General features: G+C 31.8%; 1 protein-coding gene across 1 annotated transcript in view; it reads left to right on the plus strand.

Annotated features, from left to right (window-relative positions):
• Positions 1-14,732: 14,732 nt before the first annotated feature.
• The window catches only part of LOC111695958 (toll-like receptor 6), a 23,927-nt gene continuing 21,286 nt past the window's right edge, over positions 14,733-17,373 (plus strand). Inside the window, exon 1 of the mRNA XM_023465453.1 lies at positions 14,733-14,982. The gene's annotated coding sequence lies outside the window, so the exon portion shown is untranslated. The remainder of the gene's footprint in view (positions 14,983-17,373) is intronic.

Here is a 17,373-nt window from a genome sequence, read left to right on the forward strand (position 1 = left end):
ATGAAGGTCCACATAAACTTCCGTCAGCAGTCCCTTTATGAATATATTTTCCAATATAAAAATGATGGTAGCATATAAATTGTAGAATAAATCAGAATGAGATTTGAAAATAAAATTAATGTACAGAATCAAAGATTTTTGTACGATAAGAGATTCACCTAAATTGTTATCAGAAAAGAGGGGATTAGGGTCTTCTGATGGGGCAAAATTAGGGATATTTAATCCAAGATGTTTTATACGTACTAGTGTATAGATAAGCATAAATTAAGATGTAGAATAGAAACACGTGTTGGACGGAGGAAAAAGTTAACATGACGTCTGTCAGAATTTTTGGTGTAAGAAGCATAAATATATAGATGTGGGAGGTCTTAATTTAAAGGGACTGTTAGCGTAGTTTCAAGTGACCATCCATGCAAAGATGACAATGCCTGATTTACAACGGTACCCTTGAAAGCTTTGTCTGATCAAGTATGAACTATACATCAATGTTTTTGTTTCCTTAAGCTGTTAATTTTCATTTGTGGTTTTTCTGTGAAATGCAAAATTTTCGCGAAAAAAATTATGCGAAAATTTCACGAAAAAATGCGAAATTTTGCGAAAAAATAATACGAAAATTTCGCGAAAAAATTCGAGAAAAAAAGAAAATTTCGTAAAAGAACTCCGGGATTTTTAATTGGCTGGGTCATAGTCATGGGTGAAGGTATGGGGACGGACAGAAACTTTAAAAGATTGCTAGAGAAATTAAATTCTCTTCTTCAAACATCTATTAAAGTTGTCAAAATATCCCACCATTCTTTGATATTTTATTAGCGGAGTCTCCAGTCTGCCTTTTTTAAAGCCAATTTTTCGCATATCTGGATTTATTAGTTACTTTACGAGCGATCAAAACACCTTAATAAAGACAATATTGAAAATAATGATCTGCATATTTATGTTTTTAAAATACATCCTTCCTAGAAAATTTGCCAATCTAGAAAAAGGTTAGTGTTTAAAATATTTAGGTTTTCTTTAGTCAATTTTTTATCAGTTTTTAAAACTTAAAAGATAATAAGGATCTTTAAGCTTTCTTGAACAATATTAAAATACAGAAAGAATCTCTTAGCTTTTTAGAACAATATAATTTTACATTATCATACAAAGACTTACGTTGGCGACATCCAGGGTAGACTTCTCCTGTTGTTGCTTGTTTTCTTCAAAGATTATAGTTTCAATCTTCGATCTTCTGGTTCAGTTCAATCCTTGATCAATCCTTGATCCTTGTTTTGTTGAATCCATGAACCTTGTTCAGTTTAATCCTTGTTTAGTTCAATCCTTGATCAATCCTTGATCCTTGTTTAGTTGAATCCATGATCCTTGTTCAGTTCAATCCTTGATCAGTAGAACTTTGATCCTTGTTCAGTTCAATCCTTGATCAGTAGAATCAGTTCAATCCTCGATATCACTCCTCGCCTAAGCAGTTTTTAGAAGTTCAATTTTTGCCTTTCCAAAATTATGCTCAAATTAAAAATGCTCAATTTTACCCTATTTCATTAAAGTTTTTTAAAAGGTTTTTTAAACCTTTAAGGTTTGAGGAGTATCCGAGATTTATGCCGATTAAGATATTCCTTCTGAAACATTAATATTTCAAATATGTTAAGGAATAAAAGGATTTTTACTTTCAGGTTTAAAATTTAATTCGGAGAATCACAAATAGTTCTCCAAGAGCTCAGAAGTGTCTGGTTATTAGTTCTATCACATGTTTCTGCTTACTTCACCTTAACATGAGGTTTATTACTTTTACAAAAGTAAAGGAAGAGAAATTATTAATATGATTGTTGTCGCTAAGGCACAAGATTCTGACGATGAACAGATAGACAAGGTATAACCCACAAATCAAAATCGATAATGCAGAAAACTCTTTATTTCCTAAAAAAATAATGAAATGAATAATGATGAATAATTATTACAGGGTTTACAAATTTATAATGAAAAGATTCTTACGATCTATATTCCTATTCGGGGGTTATCTGTCGAAAAGTCCGAAGACGCTTTTTATACATTAAAACTTCTGAAAAGATTAACAATTAAATGTTGATGAAAGTCACTAATTCTTTAAATAGAAATGTTTTTGTTTAACTTTGAAATGGTTCACAATTGATAAACGTTTATAATCAAACAGAATTGTTTATTGATGGAACTCAATGGAGATGTTACTGGATAAATCCAAACCATGAATATTAAATACTTTTTTCATTTTTTTCAATTTAAATGTTTTTTTTTTTCAATAGAATCTAATTCAAGTTTTGCAATTCAAAAATGCATTTAAAACATTTCATGAAGACTCGACACCTTCTGTAGCGAAGGAGTGTTCGCGTAGAATGTTTATGTAATTAACCGTTTTATACAAACTGGCAGCTTTTATCCGCCCCTGCTTTTCTCAATTATAAAAGGTCAAAGTTGATCTAATTTAAATATTATAAACATTTGATTTTTGTTTATTCAATGTGTTATCATAGTATTTTAACCTTTTGTAAAGATCATTTTTATTTGAAATATTTATATTTTGTATCTCTATCTTTAACGCCAATAAAGTTATACAAATATTATTATTAGTGCTACGAAAATCTATAAATCTTGTTATAGATCTTTAAATTGAAATTAATAAAGTTTTGTCAATATTTAGAACATAATTAACTTTTTATACTTTAACAAAAAAAAAAATGTTTAAAGCATTTTTGGCATTTTAGGCAGTCTGTTTTTGCTTGTCATCATTAAGTGACGCAGTCCTAGAGTAAACATATCTGAATACAGTTGTACTCAATAACCCTTAGGGGGTTAGGCGGTTTTCCTCTACAGACTTGTTGTCGCAAAGGAACAAGATTCTGACGATGAACAGATAGACAAGGTATAATCCACGAATCAAAATCGATAATGCAGAAAACTCTTTATTTCCTAAAAAAAATAACGAAATGAATAATGATAAATAATTATTACAGGGTTTACAAATTTATAATGAAAAGATTCTTACGATCTATTTTCCTATTCGTGGGACTATCTGTCGAAAAGTCCGAAGACGCTTTTTATACATTAAAACTTCTGAAAAGATTGACAATTAAATGTTGATGAAAGTCACTAATTCTTTAAATAGAAATGTTTTTGTTTAACTTTGAAATGGTTCACAATTGATAAACGTTTTGACTCCGTCATCGGAGAACAAGGAAGAAAGGCGGGCTGAAATTGTTTTGTTTGGATTCTTGTCTCCGAGAGGAGCATTTAAGTTGAAGACGATATTACATGAACTGTGGGGGGGGTCTTATTGTTAATGGTTGACAATGATATAGTAAAACTTCATATATTTAGTTTTCAGAGAAGAGAATTCCACATGTTTTTTGAGCAATTAATTGTTATAGCTATTTCACGAAATATTTTCACGAAATTTCCGCATTTTACGAAAATACTTTCGCGAAATTTTTGCATGTGCCAAAAACATTTTCGTGAAATTTCACATCGTTTTTGCATCATGTCGCTAGATTTATTTTCGCGAAAAAATAGTTTGCGAAATGCGAACGAAAATTTTAGCATTTTTCGCGAAACGTTTTGTTCGCTGCAAACCCTAATTAAAAGCATTGGAGAAACTCACAAAAAAAAAACACTTTTCAAGTCTGAAAAACGACGTTATCTTCCACATTTTGATCAGATTAAGGTTTTTAAGGTACCTTTGTAAATCGGATATTACCATCTTTGCATGGAGGGTCACTTGATATTACGCTTACAGTCCCTTTAAAGGGACTTCTAAACAATTCGAAATAGGGGGAATCACTGCAAAAATAGACAGAAAGAGAAGGTAAAATCAATGTTACATCATCGGCTTTGTGACCTTGTAGTTCCTCTAGCTTGGATTTTACGCTTAAGTATAAGAAATACAAAGTTATTTGGTGACATAGTGTAAATTCAAAACATTTTTAATCTTTTCAATAGTTCTTCAATTAGAGTAGTTATGAAAAAAACATATCAGATTTCAATCCAACATACAATTTACTTTAGTTTGACGTGAACAGGAGGAATCTTGATTAATATAATCCAAAACAAACTGTAGAATTTACTTTAGATTAACGTGAACAGGAGGAATCTTGATTAATATAATCCAAAACAAACTGTAGAATTTACTTCAGTTTAACGTGAACAGGAGGAATCTTGATTAATATAATCCAAAACAAACTGTAGAATTTACTTCCAGCCAAAATATATTCATTTTTGATAAATTATGTATTTACTTTCAAACATCTGAACTGTCCCTTTGGCTCTTCAAATATTTGAGTAAATGCCTCCCATCCTCCCCCATCCCCTTCCTTCCTCTCTGTATAGGAAAAGCTCTGTTAGTTGAAAAACATGTTTAATGCAAAAAATGAGTTCTGGCCACAAACTCAATTTTTCAAACCCCTTTTTTTGCAGCCTGATGGTTTAAATCTATTTCGAAATATTTTTAACTTTTACTGCTTGGTCTAACCAAATTCATAGTTTGAAATATCAAAGGTGAAATACAGAGGGTGGCAAATATGTAGGAATAAAAAACTCAGAGTTTGTTGTAAGAACTTAGTTTCTTTTTACAAAAAGGTTTTATTTTAAAAGAAAGCTGTTTTAATAATTTCTAAAGATAAACAATAAATTCGCCATGCTTTTCTCAATCTTCCAATTATTGATCCTAGAAAGGTGAACAGTGCACTATCGGGCATAGCAACAAATTCTATTCTAAAAAGAGAAATCAAGAAGATATAAATAACGGAGGGGTGNTCATCGATACTTCTTCAGAATCAGCTGCCATAAACCAATGGTTAACGATGCCAATCTTGAGAGTTCATGATTCTATGATTATAACACCACCCACCCGTATTATACAGGGTGTCCCTCAAAATATGACAGTTGGTGAATAGTTTTGAATGTCTTCTTCCATATACTGTATTAAACATTAAAGACTTTTTGCAGTTTAATTAATTAATAACATCTTTTGCTCAAATATATTTTACTTTGAAATCAATTCTACTATGATATGACTGCCATATAATATTTTTCATTATTCTCTTAGATATCAAACAACTTTACAAATTATGTAAGAAGACATTTTAAACTGTTCACCAACTATCATCTTTCGTGGGACACCCTGTACCATTCCTGCCAATTCTTCCAACCAATCAACAATTTATAATGATGGAAGATCTTCTATACAAGTTTTTTTGTTATTTCATTTTTTCAATTTTGTAGTTAAAAATTTAAATAATTTTTAATATTAAATTTTTAACTTTATACAGTGCAAATCCCAGATATATGAATACATAGACCGTCATAATTTATTGATAATTCTAAAGAAACTTCTTTTTATTTTTAATTCAAGGTAAATTAATAGCCCTGAAATATGAAAACAATTGATATATTAATATTAAACTCATTTTTCCGCGGCATTTGATCTTAAATATATGTAATACGATAATCTAAAAAAACTCTTGCTATGTATTCATATATCTGAGATTCACTGTAGATAAATATATGCAAGGAATATAACTTGTGTAGGAACTATCATGTTAATACAGAATGATGCAGAAATAGATAGATTACTATAAGATAGATAGATATATATATATAGATAGATATATAGATAGATAGATATAAATATATATATATAGATAGATTGATAGATATAGCAATTAATGACTGAATAGTGCCAAACCTGTACTATATATAAGAGCCAATTGTAAGACGTATAAGAAATATCAATTATTTTGGTTTCAAAATCAACCTTTCAATGAAGTTTTAAGGAGGCTATTTTTTGCTGATAATATCTGATGGTGCGGAATAGAACAAATTTAATGAATTTTTAATTCTGTATTCTGTATTCTGATTTCTGTATTTTGTATTCTATATTCTGTATTCTGTATTCTGTATTCTTATTCTGTATTCTGTATTCTGTATTTTGTATTCTGTATTATGTATTCTGTATTCTGTATTCTGTATTATGTATTCTGTATTATGTATCCTGTATTCTGTATTCTGTATTCTGTATTATGTATTCTGTATTCTGTATTATGTTTTCTGTATTTTGTATTCTGTATTCTGTATTATGTTTTCTGAATTTTGTATTCTGTATTCCGTATTCTGTATTCTGTATTCTGTATTCTGTATTCTCAACCGTTTTGTTTTTTAAACATATCTTGTCTGTCTGTTTGTTTGTCTTGGTGTCTGGGTGTCTGTTTGTTTGTATCCAATAAACGTCAAAACGGCTGAACCGATCGGGCCCAAATTTTTTGTGGGATATCACGTGACCACAGGGAAGGTTTATGAATGATAAAAATTAAAAAATGTGTTTTAAAGGTTTTTAATTTGTAAAATTTTTAATTCTTGACAATCCGCGAATTTTTTTAAATTCCACAAAATTTTTTCTTCTTTGTTTTAAAATGTAAACAAAAAGAACATGTTCACAATTTAAATAGAAGATGGGCGCGAAGCGCCCTATAAGCCTAGTATTAATATATTTCAAGAAAAATTAAATATTTGAATTTCTTGATATATTTCTGATGGTTTCTTTATCCTTGTTTTGTATGGTTGTCAGCTCCGCTCCGCTACCCCTTTCAATAGAGATGGGTTTAGTTTTCTGTCTCCGTTTATAATAAACACTTTAAAGAAACTCCGCACGAATCTGAGATGCTTAAAAGGACTGTAAGCGTAATTTTTATTTGACCCATTCTGCAAAGATGGCCCTGCCCGAATCCAATGGGTCCTGGAATAATTTATCTGTTCAATAATGCGAAAGATACTTTCGTTTTTTTAAGGTCTTAACGTACGTGTTTAATACTGATAATTCCTATATAATTACAAAACGAGGCCCATTCCTAGCCAAAAGCAAAACATTTGAAATGGAAACTGTCTGTTGGACGTTTAAACCATTCAAAACACGGGGATTTGATTTACTATTTATAAGTTGGAGGAGTTGGAGTGAAATGGCAATACATTACATAATGCACAATGCACATCAACAAATTTTTTTTTGTAGAAATACTAAGAATATGAACATTTTTTTATAGCGCTGTACGACGGTTTGGAAAAAGGAGAATTTGTTTGTAATAAATATCGAATAACTCAAAAGTATTTCGAATTCATTGACAGAATGATAGGGATGTCTCAAAAATATTTCTATCCCTATATTACGGTAAATTCTATATTACAAACCAAATGTTAGCGTTAATTCTAAAAGTTTTTATTTTAAACGGGGAAAAGTTGCTCGAACTAAATTTACGTTGTATGCACTGTGAATAATAATAATATATTTTAAGAATACATATTTAAAAAAGATGAAGAAATATTTTTTGGCGAACTTTTAAACATGTCATAAAAGTGTGTCCCAGCTTTGCCTGAAATCGAATTTCTCTTAATAAAGTCAATCCCTTTAACTTTTAAACCAAGCTAAGAACATTCCCGTTATTGTTCTACCCGAGTTCTTCAATCAAAACTTGAGGCAAATTGGTCAAGGGGTTTCCAAGGGGTTCCCAAGTAATGATCTGACAATCAAATAGAGATTACTACTTTATATTTATAGAAGATGCTGCATTCTAATAAGTAACTACTTCATTATAGATATATTCATGTTTGTACATACATACATTATTATTTTTACATTATTATATATATAATATACATTAACATCATAATATGCATATTCATTATTCAACGAAATTATAAACACATGATCAATCCCGGGGTTCATTCCCCTTACTCACTTCATTCCCTTCAATTCATTCCCTTCATTCCCTTCATTCCCTTCAATCCCTTCATTCCCTTCATTCCCTTCATTCCCTTCATTCCTCCTTCATTCCCTTCAATCCCTTCATTCCCTTCATTCCCTTCGTTCCCTTAATTTCCTCCATTGCCTTCATTCCCTACATTCCATTCATTCCCTTCAATCCCTTCATTCCCTTCATTCCCTTCATTCCTTCATTCCCTTCATTCCCTTAATTTCCTTCATTCCCTTCAATCCCTTCATTCCCTTCATTTCCTTCATTACCTTCATTCCCTTCATTGCCTTCATTCCCTACATTCCATTCATTTCCTTTATCCCTTCATTCCCTTCATTCCCTTCATTCCCTTCAATCCCTTCATTCCCTTCATTCCCTTCATTCCCTTCATTCCTTCATTCCCTTCATTCCTTCATTCCCATCATCCCTATCATTCCCTTCATTCCCTTTATTCCCTTCCTTCCCAAAATTCCCATCATTCCCTTCATCGCCTTCATTGCCTTCATTCCCTTCATTCCCTTCATTCTCTTCATTACCTTCATTCCCTTCATTCCCTTCATTTCCTTCAGTTCCTTTATTCCTTCATTCCCTTCATTCCTTTCAGTTCCTTTATTCCTTCATTCCCTTCATTCCCTTCATTTCCTTTATTCCTTCATTCCCTTCATTTCCTTCATTCCCTTCATTTCTTTCATTTCCTTCATTGCCTTCATTCCCTTCATTTCCTTTATTCCTTCACTCCCTTCATTCCCTTCATTCCCTTCATTCCCTTCATTCCCTTCATTCCCTTCATTTCCTCATTCCCTTCATTCCCTTCATTCCCTTCATTCCCTTCATTCCCTTCATTCCCTTCATTTCCTTCATTCCCTTCATTTCCTTCATTTCTTTCAGTTCCGTTATTCCCTTCATTCCCTTCATTCTTTTCATTTTCTTTATTCCTTCATTCCCTTCATTCTTTCATTTTCTTTATTCCTTTCATTCCTTTCATTCCCTTCATTCCCTTCATTTCCTTCATTTCCTTTATTCCTTCATTCCCTTCATTTCCTTCATTCCCTTCATTCCATTCATTTCCTCTATTCCTTCATTCCCTTCATTCCCTTCATTCCCTTCATTCCCTTCATTCCCTTCATTCCCATCATCCCTATCATTCCCTTCATTTCCTTTATTCCCTTCATTACCATAATTCCCATCATTCCCTTCATTGCCTTCATTCCCTTCATTGCCTTCATTCCCTTCATTCCCATAATTCCCATCATTCCCTTCATTCCCTTCATTCCCTTCATTCCTTTATTCCCTTCATTTACTTCATTCCCATCATCCCTATTATTTCCTTCATTCCCTTCATTCCCATAATTCCCATCATGCCCTTCATTCACTTCATTCCCATCATCCCTATTATTTCCATCATTCCCTTCATTCCCATAATTCCCATCATTCCCTTCATCGCCTTCATTCCCTTCATTCCCTTCATTCCCTTCGTTCCCTTTTTTCCCTCATTCCTTTATAGAACCTTCGTCATTCACAAGAAAACTACCCTTTTCTTCTTTTAAATATGTTTTCCACGTCACTTTTTCTGAAATTTTTCTTATGTTCTGTCACTTCAAGTTTATTGATTTGGAGTTGTGGATACACATAATTATTAATAAGACATCTCTTATCTAAACCATTATATATATATCTATTGTATATATTATGGGCATCAGCTTGAAATATATTGTATTAATTAAACATTTTTTGTTATTCTTCTTATTCAGTCAGCATGGGCGTTATTTCTTACACAATACTATTCAAGAAATTGATTAATTTAATATTTCTATTTAGCCCGCTTCCTTTTAACAAAAAAATCCTTAGATATCACCTTTTTTAACTAGTTCTTCAGTTATTACGTTAAGTTTTTTATTGTTCGGTTTCATTTGTTTTAAATTTTTTTCTTCTTTTTTCCCCCTCATTAAAGGGTCTCCAACAGTAATTTAAAGTGGCACAACATGCAAAGAGGGCATTTTCTGATTTACAACGGTACCCTGAAAACCTTTATATGTTCTGAGAGTACGGAGAGATGTGTGTGTAAACTTATCAAAACTAGCTTGTATTCAACTGCAAATTCCAGTGTGAACTGCGTACAGTCTAAACTGATCGTTTCCCCTTTTTTTAAAAAAATGATCGTTTCTTTTGAAAAAGTCGAAGAAGAAACGAAAAACGAAACGATTGTTTTCGGGAAAAAAGGGATCCATCCCTCCATGCAAAGAGTTTCAATTGTTAAGTTTTAAAAAACGGAAAACGAGGTTAGAAAACATTTAGGTTATTTTTTCGATAAAAAAAATACATTGTACAAAACTCAGTTTCATTAGCAAAATTTTAAAAAACGATAGTTTTTTTGTTTTTTTAAAAAGATCATTTAAAAAACTATCGTTTTAGTTTAACGATTGTTTTTCGTTTTTGAAAGTTCAAAAACAAACCCGAAATCTTTTATAAAAAAAAAATTAAAACAAAACGAAAAACAATCGTTTTTCCGATCGTTTTTAAAAAAGATTAACAACCCTACATGGAGGGTCACTTGAAATTACGCTCATAGTCCCTTTGATAATAAATTCTTTACTTCCCCTCGTCTAACTAACGAGTTTTCTTCACAAGTTCGATTGAATAATTGCACCCACTGATGTAGTTAGAAGACGCAGAAAATGCATTCGATATTTAATTTCTCTTTTGTAGATTGAATCTTTTTTGTTTATTGATTATGCAAAATGCAAAATCACTGTCCTGCCAACCTCCTAAATGTCTCAATAAAGTCATGTCGTATATTGAGTGGAGGAAGGCCAACCACAACAATCCCTAGTCCGAGCCACATTCTCCTCATTTTCTCGTCCGTGCCACCTCGAAATCCTCATACTTTCAAAAATATTTTTTATGTATCCAATCCTTGAAGATGAGAATATTTTTTAAAAATCTAGCCACGTTAGGGCATAAAACATGGTTAGCCTATAGTTTTGCAATGATTTTATAATGTTGGAATCTTCAAATCCATGAGAATGATGTCAAACTTTATTCAGTTTAAAATTTGAACCTCTTCTGCCTCCAAAATGGCTAATTTTCATAACTTAAAAATTATATCAAAGTATTAACTTGAACATGGTCTATAAGTTTTCCATTTCAACCCATATAGAAAAATCATTGATTTCTGTTATATTTACAAACTAGGCAAATTTTTGTTCTCGTACCAAGATGACTTCTGCCTGTCACATGATTATATCCAAGGAGAAAATAATGTTTAATTTAAATTATTTAAATCATTTGCTACAATTTATCCATCACAACCTTATGAATTTAAACAGTATTTAAATCATTAAGGATATGTGGTTGAAAATAAAGTGTAAGAATAGAAACAGCTGTTTGATTGAATTTCATAATACTTTGCGGCATTCTACGAGAAAAAGGGCTACTATGGCTACTGCAGACAGATGCTTAATTGTAGAACATCGTTTTGGGACCCTATCAATTTTTCAAAAAATTTTAAATTTGTAATAGAAAATCCAATATTTTATTTATTCCCTAACGTGGACAGATTTTCAAAAAATATTCTTATCTTCTAGGATTGGACACATAAAAAAATATTTGTGAAAGGACGAGGATTTGAGGTGGCTCGGACGAGAAATGAGGAGAATGTGGCTCGGACTAGGAATTGTCGTATATCTGGCAAAATGCTTAAAAAGTATTGGCCAAAAATCGACGTCTCAATGCCGTTAGAACCATAAATTTGTGAATTTGTGCATACCGCTTTCGCCAAAAAAGGGAACCGATACAACCCCCCCCCCCCCCCCCGAACACTTCCCAATGGCTTCCAATATGTAGCAAATAAAATTGCACATGAATTGGCTTATTAAAGAAGGCAATAAAACTGACATTTATAAACTTATTCACAAACATGGCTCATATTTCAGTCCACAAAATACATACAATAATTAGAATTTATTGTTAATTTGAGAGATTTATTTAGTAATTTAAACATGGGTGTTCATTTATCAATCAGCTTTATAAACAATTTCATTTTGCAATTAAAATAAAAACAAATTCATTCATTTAACGAAAGAGACATTACTGAGCTGCTAATATTGAAACGTTTTATTTTATTATTTAAAATATATTTAGATTGTTAAAAAATAGCTAAAATTTTATCAAAATATTAAATTGCGGTAGTGGCTTCTTTCTGGACAAAACACAAAAACGTTAATTTTCTCTTTTTCATAAAAAAGTTAAAATCACACGTTGAAATTAAAATTGGCATCTCACATAGATCCAGGCTGCTGTAAAAAGTCAATCTTCAAGGCGAGACCGCGACTTTGAATTGTTACAACGCCCTGGACAATTACAACGTATTTTGAATGTGTGTTACTATTGTTTTCAGCTTTAGTTTTTAAAAAGTAATTGGTAAGATGCTCATAGATTTTTGAACGAGAGCACACTTTTGATCACTGTGCCCTACCCTTCCCCTCCCCTCCCCTGTTAGCCCTTAAAATTTGAAAAAAAGAAAACCTGAATTTAAATAAAATTTTGTTGTTCAATTTTCTGCTAAACTAAAGATATAAAGGTTTACTAACCAGTTTTCTTGCCAGTAACACGGGTTCTATTGCTTTCCAGGAAAATTAAACTACGGGCAAGGGTCTGGGTAGATTTTATCAAATATATTCTAGTACAATAGATGGCAACGTAGAATTAAATTATTAAATTACTAATAAAAGTGATAATTGTAGAATAAAGTGCTTATATTACAATAAAATAAGTGCAATTTTATGTGTAGTATATTTTCTGTTTTTACATTTTTAATTTTATCTTGGAAAACATTTAAACTAATTTGAGAAAATTTCGCTTTTTCTTGTTATATTTGACACTTGTGACGTCATGTATAATCCATCCATTTCTCTGTTGCCACCCATTGTACTTCATAATCTATTTTGATTTTATCAGTATCGGAGACCTATATATATTACTAGCTGAAGTGCCCGGCGTTGCCTGTGGAATTTTAAAAACGCTTTTGGAAAAACAAATTTTGAATTTTTTAACTCACAAAAAATCAGCCAATTTGATCCAGCCGTTTTGGCTAACACACACATATATATATATATATATATATATATAATATAAACGAAGAGCTTTATTATTTAGATAGACTAGGATTTAAAAGCGCGTCGCATTCGCTTTTCTGTTAAAAATATAAATTTTCAACAGTTGCTTTGAAGTCGCCATTTAATCCATCGTTCTCTTAAAAATAAAAAAAATTCGGGAGTTTTTATTGTTTAGATCGGCGCATTTTCAAAAAAATAAATGCCTATTTTTTTCCCCGAGGAAAAAGGTTCATTTTTAATCATCCATAATCTTTCTCGGGGGTCATTTGGGGCCGATCGATTTTTGAATATCTTTTTCTCTCCAAATTTTTGTAAAAAAATTACTGTGGCAGAACTTTTGTAGTGTTAAAGACTATACAAACGAATATTCAGATTAAAATTTGTTTACCGATTTACTTCACATTCTATACATTCTGTAAAAAAACTATTTTTATTTTGAATGATCCGATGTTTCTTTAAAGCCAATTTTAAGTTCATTCTTTTTCCCCTTTAAGATTCAAAATAACATTAATAAGACATTAATTTTATTATTATTCATATTTAATAAGACATTAATTTTTGCTCAGTTTTTTTTCTTCCATATATGCGTTCTGTGAAGAAGTAGTTCAAGAATTATATTATTATTCATATTTTATGAGAAAAACGATAAACTTGAAATTGACATGACTCGAATAAAAAGGTTACATTAAAAGTTATATTTAACTTCTCCGGAAGCAGAAAGGTAGAAATCATTGCTGCGGAAATATTTATATTTTTTTAGGTAGGACTGGGCACTTTAGTAGTTTTTTAAACAATAACAATTTTGATAACGGTAATTCTACGTCCATCAGGTTGTATTTAACCAGGTAATTCTAGGTCCATCAGGTTGTATTTAACCAGGTAATTCTAGGTCCATCAGGTTGTATTTAACCAGGTAATGATAGGTACATCAGATTGTATTTAACCAGGTAATGCTAGGCCCATCAGATTGTATTTAACCAGGTAATTCTAGGTCCATCAGGTTGTATTTAACCAGGCAATTCTAGGCCTATCAGATGTATTTAAACAGGTAATGCTAGGCCCATCAGATTGTATTTAACCAGGTAATTCTAGGCCCATCAGGTTGTATTTAACCAGGTAATGCTAGGCCCATTAGATTGTAGTATTTAACTAGGTAATGCTAGGCCCATCAGATTGTATTTAACCAGGTAATGCTTGTTGTCTTTTTGTTATTAAAAATCAACTATTCTGTTTCTTCTGTTCGTTTGTTAACGAAATTTTCAATTTACTATTTACCAAATTTTTTGTCTTTTTAATTGATGCTATCTAACAAATCTATACAGATGCACATATTTCAAAAATTCCATTTTTTTGCTTGTTTTTTTAACTTTCAAAATTCTTTAATTTATACATTTTTTAAATATGTAACTTCTTGTTTGTGAAAATCTTCCATTAATTTGAAAATCATCCGCTAATTTGTTTAATTCTCGTTAAAGATTTTTATGACAGTAATGTTTTTAAAAGTTATATTTTTCCCAACTCACCGATTTCCCTATAAAATTTAATATAATTTCTAACCCTAAGCAGCTGTTGATATTTCGTTAGTTCTAAAATTTATGATTGATAATTGTTTAATATTTGTGATGTAAATTTAATTATGACCACAAATAATTGATTTAATGCGTATTCTAATTTAGTTACGGTGGAAATGTGAGAATCTGTAAATGCAACTGCAGCGAGGGTTAAACCGTTCGATTCCTTGATACCAGTCGGAATAGTACAACAGGGAAATGATATGTGTCTTCTTTGACGGGAAATTGAGAAAATTTGTCACGTCGCGGCTAGAATGTATGTGTACCAGAACGACATACCGCTGAACCGGTCCAGGCTGAAAACTTTGTACCAGTCCGACCTACCGGCTAAACTTTTCGTACCGGCTCGACACACAGGGTCCGCAGATTTTCTGCTTTTCTTCCTCTAGAAATTGACAGTAGCTCTTTAACCCTGCAAGGTGTCAGTACGTTTGAATAAAGAAGTGAAAAAGTGACAAATTTCATATTCCGAGTGATTCTCAATTGTAGAGTGAAAAGTACTTGAGTTAAAAAAGTGAATGAATTAAAATTATGAAGGTATGTAAGTTTTTTCGTTTTGTTTTTTCAATAAAATATTAAGTTAGTTAATTAGCTATAATATTTTTAGCAAGGCACATTTTTAATTCATTTTTCTAAGAGATTTCTTTTAGATGTAAACTTTATCCATCTCTTTAAACTTAAAAAACAGCTTAAAAATTAAGGAACAATAAAAATATTCTCAATTTTGTAAGAAATCACGTTCTGTATTTTATTTCTAATTTTGGGCTGTTCTGTAAAGTGCCAACACCTTGACTGCAAAAAGTTGCAAAATTTCCATTTTCTGCCGCATGTGTCTCTTTGCACACTTCCAATATATCTCTCAAAGGAATAGTTTGCAAAAACCTTTTATCCCCCCCCCCCCCTAGAGCTCATTGTTCTCCAAGTTTAAAGGATTCCACTTTAAGAATTAATAATGTATTAAAATAACTTTTATCAAAGTGTACTCAAACTAACTTTCAAGATTTGCAAATGTACAAATCCTCCAAATTTTAGATAATAGAAAATGAGTGACTAATTATTAAAAAATATTAAAGTGATTGAAAACGTAATTTCAAGTGACCCTCCATGCAAAGATAGCCATGTCTGATACATAATGGAACCTTTACAACCTTTATCTGATGAAGATACCGAAGTTTTTTTGCTTGAAAAGTGTCTATTTCTGCGAGCTTCTCCTGTCTCCGTTGCTTCTTAATAACAAGAAATGAACAAGTCACTTTCGCAGAGCAACAGCAAGTAAAAATGAACAGTTTAAAGAAACAAAAACATTAACATCTTTTTCATGCTTGATCAATTTAAAGGTATGAAGGGTTCTGTTGTAAATCGTACAATGCCATCTTTGCATGGAGGTTCACTTGAAATTACGCTAACAGTCCCTTACAGGTTACTTTTGCAGTTGTAACGTTTTTTACTGCGTTGTGGGCACTTTGAGGCACATTTTAATACTATACTTCACGTTGAAACTTTTAAGGACGGCTGCTTTTTTTTTTGTTAGTTCCGTGGCCAATTTGTGGACACTTTTTTACGAGATTTGGCGAAGTTAAGTCCGTGTTTTATTGTCACTTCTCCTGATATAGTTTAAAGGTACTGAATAAACTATAAAAAGTAGAAATGAGTAGAATGATGAGTTATTAATTTCAAACACTTTCAGAAAATTAAAGTATGTTGTACTCGCATGGAATAAGATCATGTACTCTTAAAAGGAAACAATGTACTAGAATATAACCATGTACTCCGTGTACTCAAGAATAAACGAATGTACTGAAGAAACTATAAAAAGTAGAAATGAGTAGAATGATGAGTTATTAATTTCAAACACTTTTTGAAAATTAAAGTACTCGGATGGAATTAAATCTTAAATGGAAACTATGTACTAGAATAAAATCATCACTCTCCACTATAACCCACAATTCTTCAGTCCGTTTACTGCAGATAATTGCAGTACGCACTGAAAGTTTAGTTTAGGGTGCCATGTACCCCATGTACTCCAGAATTAAAGCAAGTATATATCTGAAGAAAGTATAATGTATAAATGAGTAGAATTATGAGGAGGGGGGGGCATGAAGTAAGGTTTTATGAAGATATCATATATATCCAGACCATTAAACCACCGGAGCTACTTCTTGTTCAGATCTTCTCACATCAGTACTGCAGGGGTAAATAGTTTCAAGAAAAATAATTTTATTTCCCACCTGAAAATCATCGTTGTCACATGACTCCGTTGTATATGTATGTCTAGGGCAACAGAAGTGAGTTGGTGAGGTAAAACTAAGGCAATGGCGCTGCGACACTTTAAAGTCGAGGCTGTTCAAAAATTTGATGACAGCTTTCAGAGTTGTTTATATGTAGTACATTTGAATTTCCGAGCCGGGTCAACCTTTCCGGTCCCAGTTTGTACTGTATCGCAACCGGACATCGGGTAAAAAAAGAAGACACTCAATTTAGGAATAGCCGGTGCAACAAGGTTGACGCGATCAGACTTTAGGTTGAATTTACTTTTATTAAATGGTCAGGGGTGCGTGTACTTGTTCTATAGCTGCCTATATGTCGGTAAGATACTTAACATAAGCCGGAGTTCTCAGTGGTGTGTAAGATCGCAACATTTTTCAAGAGTCTTATAAAAAGCTGAACTGGGCAAAACAAATGAATGTTTGAGTAAAGTTTGCAAAAAGTAGGATTTTTTGAAAATATATTCCCCTGTCGTACTTGGAAGTATGGTACAGAGGGTAGAGAAGAGGGAAAAAGGAAGGCGGGGAGTTTAGGGAGGGGATGGGGGAGGAAGATAGGGGGAAGTGATGAGGGAAAAAGAAGGAAGTAAGATAAAGATTGAGGTATGGTTTCTTTTGATGGCAAGTGGAGGACATATTAGAAGATGGGGGGGGGTTTGTGCCT

Source organism: Eurytemora carolleeae, unplaced genomic scaffold (assembly GCF_000591075.1).
Source record: "Eurytemora carolleeae unplaced genomic scaffold, Eaff_2.0 scaffold96, whole genome shotgun sequence".
Lineage (NCBI taxonomy): Eukaryota > Metazoa > Arthropoda > Copepoda > Calanoida > Temoridae > Eurytemora > Eurytemora carolleeae.